Below are 9,468 nucleotides of genomic sequence, written 5' to 3' on the forward strand. Positions count from 1 at the left end.
ATGCACGCCATACAAATTTCATTACGACACACTTTTCAGACGTATTTGCCACTTATATTTTGTGGAAGCAAACAAGCAAGTCACGGACAGGTGAACAGGAGAATAAACGAGGGCATGGTGCTTGGCACCGCCATTTACGGTCACAGTGTACACTACGAGGCAAACACTATCAGGCAAAATCCTATCAACGTATTGTGGTAAAGTCACAAACAAAATCCAGGCGGATTAGCGCGTTACATTATCAAAAGTCAATAAATTTCTAACAAGGCCATTAAAAACCGAGAATTGCTTACCCAGCGGTTTTACTATAAATTATCGACGTTTCGACATCCTATACAAGGAGCCTTCACCAGGATAATGACATATCCAGCAAGACGAATATTTCTTCTAAAGCGACGAATTGCAAACACACCAACGCAAAAAATAGCGATAACAAGATCGTGCAAACTAGACTTCACGATTCTAAATTTTCTTTTGAGTCAACAAGAAAAAAAAAACAAAAAAACAATGTTGCTGCCTTCAATAGACAAATAATTTATCCAGAACAAACAACATTTTCATCCAATCTGTCGCAAAAACTATTCGTTGTGAACTATAACTGAGGCTAAGATCGGTTAAGCAATTTGCATTTTTACTGTGTTTATGTTACAGTGCTGGTAAAACAGAGGTGTCTATCCGGGCTATCACATGTCAATCAAACAGGTTTGCACCCGGGAAGATGTGATAATATTTTAGCATGTAACGGAGGAACATGATAAAAACTTTGAGAACCACTACACAAGCCCAAATGAGCTAAAATTTTAAATAATAAAGAAGCAACAACAAACAAACAACTGTTTAAAATTTCAGTCCATTGGGAATTTGTATTTGTGGAAGCTAATGCTACATAAACATAACTTTATTTTATTCAGCAAACTTCTGCTGTGTAAGCGTAAGCAGCGATCGCATTTTACTTACTGCCTGTCAACACACCTTTAACGTGTTGCGGCGTGGGTTAAACCTTCAACTTGTAAAACACAGTTGTAGAATCTTAAAATTAATCAATAGGTATTGGCACGTTTGCATTATTAGGGCTTCCGTCTCTGAACAGAAGGGTCTGTGAGCAAAGTACGATCCTATAAAAATTAGGAGTTACTAACATGCGCCGTACACTTGTCAAAGGAAATATTTATTGCTCATGTTTTACATTTACATGTTTATTATTATCGTCTATATGCGGTTAATACTTTGTACAAATTTCGCATTGCATGTGATTACGGTTTACTTTTAGTTTCAGCAGGGATCTCACTGAAAGCACCGATGCAACACCAAAATACAAATACCCTTACCCCGAAACAACTCTTTTTGCCACAGAACGTTTATGGAACCCTTATGATACTTTGACGGCGTAGTTTTTGAAAAATCTAAAGTAGATGGTCAAAGAAAATCAACCTTTCAAGCACTTTCTGACATAGATTTAAGTTGCATTACTGTTATGCTCACACGACGTGAGCTTGGAACACGCTGTAACAGCTTTAGCAACGAAAAAGCAGACCAACCTTTTAGACAAGCACTAAGAAACTGGACAATGGAGAAGTAGATGGGCAGATCAGGTCTCGATGCCGCACTTGGTAAGCGCAGGTTGGTCTGTCCTGTCAACCAATGTAAGTGGTTAGACCCATTCGGAAAATTATCTCCCAATGAATTACCCCCACGGGACAATAAAATATTTTGCCAAGCAGAATTTATATTGTACCTATAAATGCGTCTGCGACCGACCAGTCAATTATCATGAGATTGTCGAGATCTTAAGCCAGCGCCGAGATTGCGATGTTAACGAACGAAACCAACGGGTTAAGTCCAAGTTTCAGGCTTGCACATTTGAGTTTATGCCTAATTTCGGGCCCTCCGACAACTTTAGGAAAAATATCAAGCTTAATGAAAGTACCTGTATAACAAATGCGCTATACAAACTTTGCTCCGGTTAATCTGTCTTAATCCAAATTGCTTTACACTTTTCGATAGTTTTGTAATACAATACGTCGAATGCGCTCACATCAGGAGCGGAATACAATTCGATGTTGGTGTTTTAACATTAAGGGACCAGATTGGTCTTGTTAAGAACCCGAAAATAAGAGCAAGAAAAAGTTTAACATGATAACAAATTTCCAAGAATTTTTTTGTCAGCGGCGTTCCTAATTACCAACGGGACACACACAGCAGAACATATTTACACAGTCGTAAAATTGATGATGTAGTAAAATCTTTTTCTGAAAACTGTTTTTAGATCGTAAGAAAATGGGAACTTAATAGCCTGGTTTCTGATGCAACCCAATGAACAAATGCAGGTGATTAATTACGATAATAACTTGGTGAAACATCTATATGCTGTGAGACAATCTTTGCCCATTGCATCGAAACACAACTAACAAGTAAAGCTAACGCTACATAAATATAGCCTTATTTCTATTCAGCAAACATTTACTTACTGACTGTCAACCAACCTCACCGAGTCTCGCCACACAATCACAAGCAAAACCTTTACCTTAAGGTTTAAAAAAGTTTTAGATTCTAAAAACTTATCAACGGGAACGGTGTCCCATGCTTTTAAAAACTTCGTTTCCTGTCATTGCTTCGGTAAACATGCGCATGCTAACTTGATAAATAATATAACATTCCTGCACTAAAACAGCTGATTTCTAATCACGGTAAAGACTTCTTGGTAAAATTTCTGTCCATGAGTGAAGCAAGGCAGAATCATAAACCACTAAATCTCTTCCTTGCGACTTCTGTGGCATGGGGAGGTTTAGTAAACGTTTTAAATTAGCATTAAAAAACGGGCAAATCAAACATAGAGTTACATAATCCTTTAAAATACCTTACAATTCGAGGTTAAACGTAGGAGGGATCAGCTTTAAACAGCTAACAATCATGTGCGTAAATTAAAACAGTGTGAATCATTCTTGGTTTAGCAAAACGGGTGAAAAAAACAGCAAAAAACTTCAGAAAAGGGACACATGAATACAGATATTGAATTGGTTCGATGAAATCAAGTAAGACAAAGTTCATTGAACTGTAAAATGGAGTTTGACTTCAGCGTCGCCATATAAGGTATCGGTCCTCGATCGAGGCAAACACAATAAAACAGCGTCGTAAAACCACCGAAAACAGTCGCTTCCTGACAAAACTGTTAACACCACTTTGCAGTGGAAAACCAAACAAGACTAAATTTAGGCAAAGCGGTATCTGCTGCGATCAAATTAGGCCTCGTCGATTTAAAAATTAGATTAGCCCAAAGCAGTTTTTAATAACCACATTGGTGACGTGATAGATGACAATAATTGGGTTGAAACAAGTAGCGAAACAAACATAAAAGCTGTTAAACACCGCCCGGGTCATACTGTGGCGGCATAGTGTTTACAAAAAAAAACTTCCAAGCACGTTCGAATCAAAAGCGCAAAATATACCTCACCTAGGAATGATTGCTGGTAATTATAGTTAAGATTGATTATTACGATTTGTTCCGAGATTAAAAAAAGCATGTGTAAAGACATATCTAATGTTGTTGTTTACGTTAAATAAGACATTACAGTGTCATTGACATTAGCTTTATTAAAAAATCTGACAAAACTAGAAAGGTTTTCCTACATGTTTATACCACCTGCTGTTTATTAACAAGTTTTTGAATGGCATTTCTGTCCTACGTACACGATTTAAGCTTAGACATTCCGGTGTTTCGTAACGTGAAATAAAGGAACGTAAAATAACACGCTGTTACTGCTTTAGCAAATTAAATAACTCACCACTCTTCTTCTTGACCAACACAGAGAAACTGGACCATGCAGAAGTAGAAGGGCAGATCAGGTCTTGCTGTCGATCATGGTAAGTGCAGCTAACGTCCTTGCTGTCGCATTTGGCCAAGTAATGTCCTGACAATAAATATAAGTTGTTAGAAACGTGTGTTGGAATGTGTTATGTGTTAAATCATTCATACCAACTACATTACGACACAGCGTGTTTTTATAGCTAAGAACCGGAAAACTTACACAAAACAGAAAAATACAGTTTATTACCAATAATCGACACAAATTGCAAGTATCTTTGCCATCAAAGGTGTTTGGAAAGTCGCTTTCTAGGTCAGTTGCTTTAAAATTAGCAAACAGTCTTGGTTATAATAATATATTTTAGCATTATTCGCCATACACGGTCGCGATGTGATCCCCGAACGAAGCAAACACTAGGGAGCAAAACCCATCACATCGTCATAAAGTCACTGATAAGTCCTGACGGGTTTTGAAAGCGCGTTACCGTAAATAGAATATAAAAAGCGCGCGAAAAGCCACAAGACTTTGTGATTCCAAATTCGCTTATGAAGGATGTCACTGTCTACTCTGGACAAATATTTCCGTCACACTTTACATTTTACATTTTTATGAATGGCTTTTGCAAAATTGATTTATTGCAAACTACAACTGAGGCTAAGGTCGGTTAAGCAATCAACATGTGAACTGTAATTTTGATTTGTTACAGTGCTGGTAAACAAGAGTTCTAAGTCGGGTCGGGATTTTATGTCATGTTGGGGGTTATATGTCAATAAAGCAGGCTTGATTCACGCCTAACTTTACACCTGTCAGATTTCGGGCTTTGTATTGAAAACACGCATCGGTTATTAAAAACACCCCTATCACAAATGCGCTTTTTAAACTGTGCTCCGATTAATCTATCTTAATCTAATAGGTGCGTCGAACGCGCTTACGCCAGGTGTCAATGGTTTAAAGAGAAATACAACACAAAGTTGGTGTGTCAACATTGAGGGACCAGATCGGACTTGTTAAGAATCAGAAAATAAGAGCAAGTAAAAGTTCATTGATTGCGAACACATTTACAAGACTTGTTTTTTGACAGCGGCGGTGGTTTTAGTTACCTTGCTCGACGAACGGGACAAACGGCCGATCATATTTACACAGTCGTAGAATTGATAAAGTAATAAATCGTTTACTGAAAAGTAGTTTAAGAGCGCAACGTAATAAAACGCGAAATAAAATAGCTAGGTTTCGGCAGCTACGGGATAAGAACACATACAAACAACAGTTTAAAATTTTAACACATTAGGCATTGTTGGTTGGACTTAAACCCAAAAAATTTTTTGGAAAAACGGAGCTGCAAAAAAGTTGAATCCAACAAAACGTTACAAAATGCTTTAATATACATTTTAAAATGCAATAACCAACAAACTATAAAGCTTCTGGATCATATACGTTGGTGATCATGACCGTTTAAAAAACGTGTTTAGGAAACCTGTAGATACACCGCCGGGTAATTCGGAATGTACTTGGAATGATCAACTTCAGATAGCTAACAATCGTAAGTTTGAAAAAGTTTAAATAGAAAACTGCGTTGGATGTGTCTGCGTTGGACAGAAGAACTTCAGAAAATGAACCCTCAAATACGGGCATAGAATGTGTTCGATGAAAACAAGTAAGACAAAGTTCCATGAACTGTAAAATGAAGTTTGACATTGGCCTCGCCTCGATCGAGGCAAATACAATAAAACAGCGTCGTAAAATCACCGACAAAATACATTCGCTGCGTGAAGAAATTTTTTTTCGTTGGATTGAAACAAGTGGCGAAATAAAAACAAAAGCAGTGGTCGTTGAATTAAAAACCAGAAGGCTAAACCATCAACAAATCGCTGTTGTTGAAATCAAACCAACTTTGCCTCAACATTCACTAATTTTTAACTTTGCTTGTTTTTCCTACAGCTGCCATCCAGCAAGTAGATTTTGGTAACAAATGCTCATTATTCGGTCTGTTATGCAAAAATCGACAACACAAAACTCCTTTCCACGAAATAACACCGGTACACATTGACCGTGTGCTCCTTTGACGGCACAGGGATTACAAAATATAACTTAGACGGCCAATGAAAACCAAACTTCCAAGCACTTTCGATTATACCTTAACTGAACTAAGCGCTTTCATGCATATTATCATTTCAGCATGATTATAGTTATGATTGATTACTACATTTTTTTCAAGATTGAAAAAAGCATGTCAAGCATGGGTAATGGCATATCTAACATTAAGATGTCCTTAATATTATTAAAACATGTGAATAAACTAAAAAGGTTTCAAGGGTGTCTTTAATGGAGTGTAGCAGGGTGACCCAGATTCAATAGTACAATTCACCTACGACCAGGTATTGCAATATGTTTACCTTCTGGAGTAGGCTAACTCGAGTGTACAGTACATGGTACAACATCTATCTCAAGTATATGCAGTTTGTAAGTTACTATGCTCTATTTTTGTCATCATAACTCCATATTTCTCTTGATAATCATTGAAAATGATTCTTTGTGCGGTATAACGTGAATTATAACTTACAGTTTTCACTGAGTTATTTGCCACAAAACAAATGTTAAAGGATTTACATAGTGTTCATCCTTAGCCTTGTTAAGACTAACTCGGTGTATGAATACATTTTTGACTGGTCAATCACAGTACGCCAGGCCTATTAAAGGCGTCATACCAAATCAGTCGGTTACCAAGCATTCACCATATGGCAAGGCGTAGGCTGCATCTTATCCCAGTTAAGAATTAATGTTCATCTTCACTGATACTGGCGGTCCCCTACTACGAAGCTGACATGTGCAGCATACGAGGCAGGCAACGGTGCTTGTTATTCGAGTTTCGGCGGATTCTCCTCTGAGCCTGCGTAGCTCATTTGGTAGAGCGCGAGTCCCGGAAAGATTCCTGTCGTGGGTTTGAATCCCACCGCAGGCTAGATTTTTCTAGCCTACGCCTTGCCATATGGTGGTGAATGCTTGGTGACGGACTGATTCGGTATGACGCCTTTAATAGGCTGGCGTACTGTGATTTATACATGAGTGTGCCGTGATCGCTGGTCTGCATTGACGCTTCAGGGCTGACCCCAGTTATGAATTAACGTTCATCTTTTTGACTGGTGTGTACAAATTCCAAGTAAAGGTTCAAAGGGTGAACCATTTCAAAAAAAGTTTGGCAAGCACTCACTGGCTTAGACATTAGGATGTTGTGGTGTTTGGTAAGTATTGAAGTCAAACTATCAAAGGAACGCAACACATTGCGCTTATATTTGCCATCGAACCTTTTCGGGTTGTCTCGTTTTAGGTCAGTTGCTCTCAAATAAGCAAACGGTCTCGGTTAAAATTAAATATGTCAGCATTTGAAAAATCACAAGGAATTGTAATTGCGAAGGGAATGTTAAAGCTAGGTCAAACTAATTGCTTTGTAATACAGAGCGTCGAACCCGCTTACGTCAGGTGTCATTGGTTTAAAGGGAGTTACAATACAAAGTAGGTGTTTAAGGACCAGATAGGACTTGTTAAGAACCCAGAAATAAGAGCAAGAAAAATTTACAAGAATTGTTTTTGACAGCGGAGTCTTTAGTTTAGTGCTCTACGAACGGGACACGCACAGCAGAACATATTTACACAGTCGTAAAATTGATAGAGAAATAAAATCTTTTCCTGGAAACTATTGAGCGCAACGTAATAAAAAGCAAAATTAAAAAGCTTGGTTTCTGCAGCTGTCAATGAACAAATACAGGCATCAAAGACGATAATAACTTGGTGAAACAAAATAAGACGCTAATAGCTGTGATCTTTGCCCATTGCATCGAACCATAACTAACGAGTAAAGCATAAATACAGCGTTACGTTTTTCACGAAATTTCTGCTGTTAACGCGTGAAACAGCTTTCTCATTTTACTTACTGCCTGCTAACCAACCTCATCGAGTCGCGCTGTACTGTCGCAAGCCAAACCTTTAACGTAGTGTTTAAAACACAAGTGTAGATTTCTAAAACTTATCTATGAGAACGCTGCCCCATGCATTTACAAAATTCGTTTCTGTCATTACGAAAGGAAAATTGCGCATGCTAACTTGATAAATCATATAACATTACTGCGCTAGAACAGCTGATTTCTAATCACGGTAAAGACTGCTTAGCAAAATTTCTGCCCATGCGTAAAGCAAAACAGAGACCAAATGCTCTGTATTAACCGCTCATTTGTAAAACAGTTGATGCTTCACTCGTGATCTCTTTTCCTTGGAAGGTTAAACGTTTGAATTTAAACACCCCAAAAGCGGGTGTATTCAACATAAAGTGCTTCAAAATACTTTACAATGCAACAAACTATAAAACTCGTTGATCATGTGCATTGGTAATAATGGTCGTTTTTAAAAAAAATCGCATTTGAGAAACATGTGGATCGGTTTCACGCGGGACAAAGTGATGTAAACATTTGTTAGGGCAGTATAATTTGTTTTGCCCAGAAGAATCCATCCTGGAGCTATAAGCGCGTCTGCCACCGACCTCTCTCGACTTTAAGTCGTGTACTGCCGAGTTTCCAAGCAGAGTGAATTTTATGTTGTTTGTGAGATCGTCAAGCCACTGCCGCAATTGCGTGAGCAAACCTACGTTGGTTGTCAGACCTGACTATACCAATTACCACAGTGAACAACGTAAGGTGCTAATTTGGCAACATATTGCTTGTATGGAAATAATTCGGTTTGACGTTATGGTTTGCAAAGCAGGAGTTGTAAGATTTGACTATGCACGACATCACGTAAGCATTAAAGGTACTAAATGTAAGTAAAGTGGTTTGTGTCATATTTGTGTCGACTTTTAACCCAGACCTGTCCATCAAATAAATTTTTACCTTTTTGGAATCAACAGTACAGGAACCTTTTGCTTTCGGCCAATCTTCGACACAGTGTGCCTGCATTTCACTGCCTCGCTTCTGGTCGTATCTCATATCGAAGTTGTATGCTCCAGATGACCCACCGAGCAAACATCTCAAAATATTCAAAATATTGCCAAGATTCAGGCTGAACAAAAACATTGTTTAAGCATCGTTTCTTTTGACAAGTTTAGTGCAAATCGTACAAGTTTCCAGGCAAAAGAATAACTTGACATTAGTTTACCACCACAATTATCACTAATACGAACAAGAACTTGACAAAGCACTAAAAAAGGAATATCCTGCAGCAGATGCTTGCAAAAACTTGTTTTTACTTTTATTTTCAATCTTACGAGTATAAATAAAAATCTCACCATTGTTGTTCCTAAATGTTGAACGACACATGAACTGAACCACGGAAAGTACAGGGGAAAACTAAGCCTCGTGGTCGTATATAGCTGATGTTCTGTGAAAATGAAGTCAATGGTCAAAAATCTCAATGCATCGCATCAAAAATTCAACAACCAAATAATTTGTAAATAGTAAAAAGAAAAAAAAATTAATACCCGGACGTGGAACTTTGTGCAAACTTATATGGAGCTTGAGTAAACATCATGGAAAAATATTGTTAAGATCTGAGTATTCAATCCAATCACCGTTGAGAAAGCGGCATCTTGAAAATTGTTTTTATCAATAACACTCACGCACTATAGTTGTCACAGTTTTTCAGTCACGTGTTCAAAAAAGTGTTAAAGATTACGTAAAAT

At 37.8% G+C, this 9,468-nt stretch overlaps 1 protein-coding gene and 1 long non-coding RNA gene across 2 annotated transcripts in view; both read right to left on the reverse strand.

Annotated features, from left to right (window-relative positions):
* Nucleotides 1-9,468, reverse strand: part of LOC145222983 (vacuolar protein sorting-associated protein 33B-like) — a 148,557-nt gene that overhangs the window by 70,040 nt on the left and 69,049 nt on the right. The window lies entirely within an intron of this gene.
* LOC145223856 (uncharacterized) lies at nt 1,180-9,369 on the reverse strand. The gene is made up of 5 exons (XR_013859510.1): nt 9,268-9,369; nt 9,076-9,167; nt 8,681-8,816; nt 3,783-3,908; nt 1,180-1,631 (listed from the first exon to the last, which is right to left on the reverse strand). It is a non-coding gene; the product is annotated as an uncharacterized LOC145223856 (long non-coding RNA).

The sequence above is a fragment of the Phallusia mammillata genome, chromosome 4 (genome assembly GCF_965637545.1).
Source record: "Phallusia mammillata chromosome 4, kaPhaMamm4.hap1.1, whole genome shotgun sequence".
Taxonomy (NCBI): Eukaryota; Metazoa; Chordata; class Ascidiacea; order Phlebobranchia; family Ascidiidae; genus Phallusia; species Phallusia mammillata.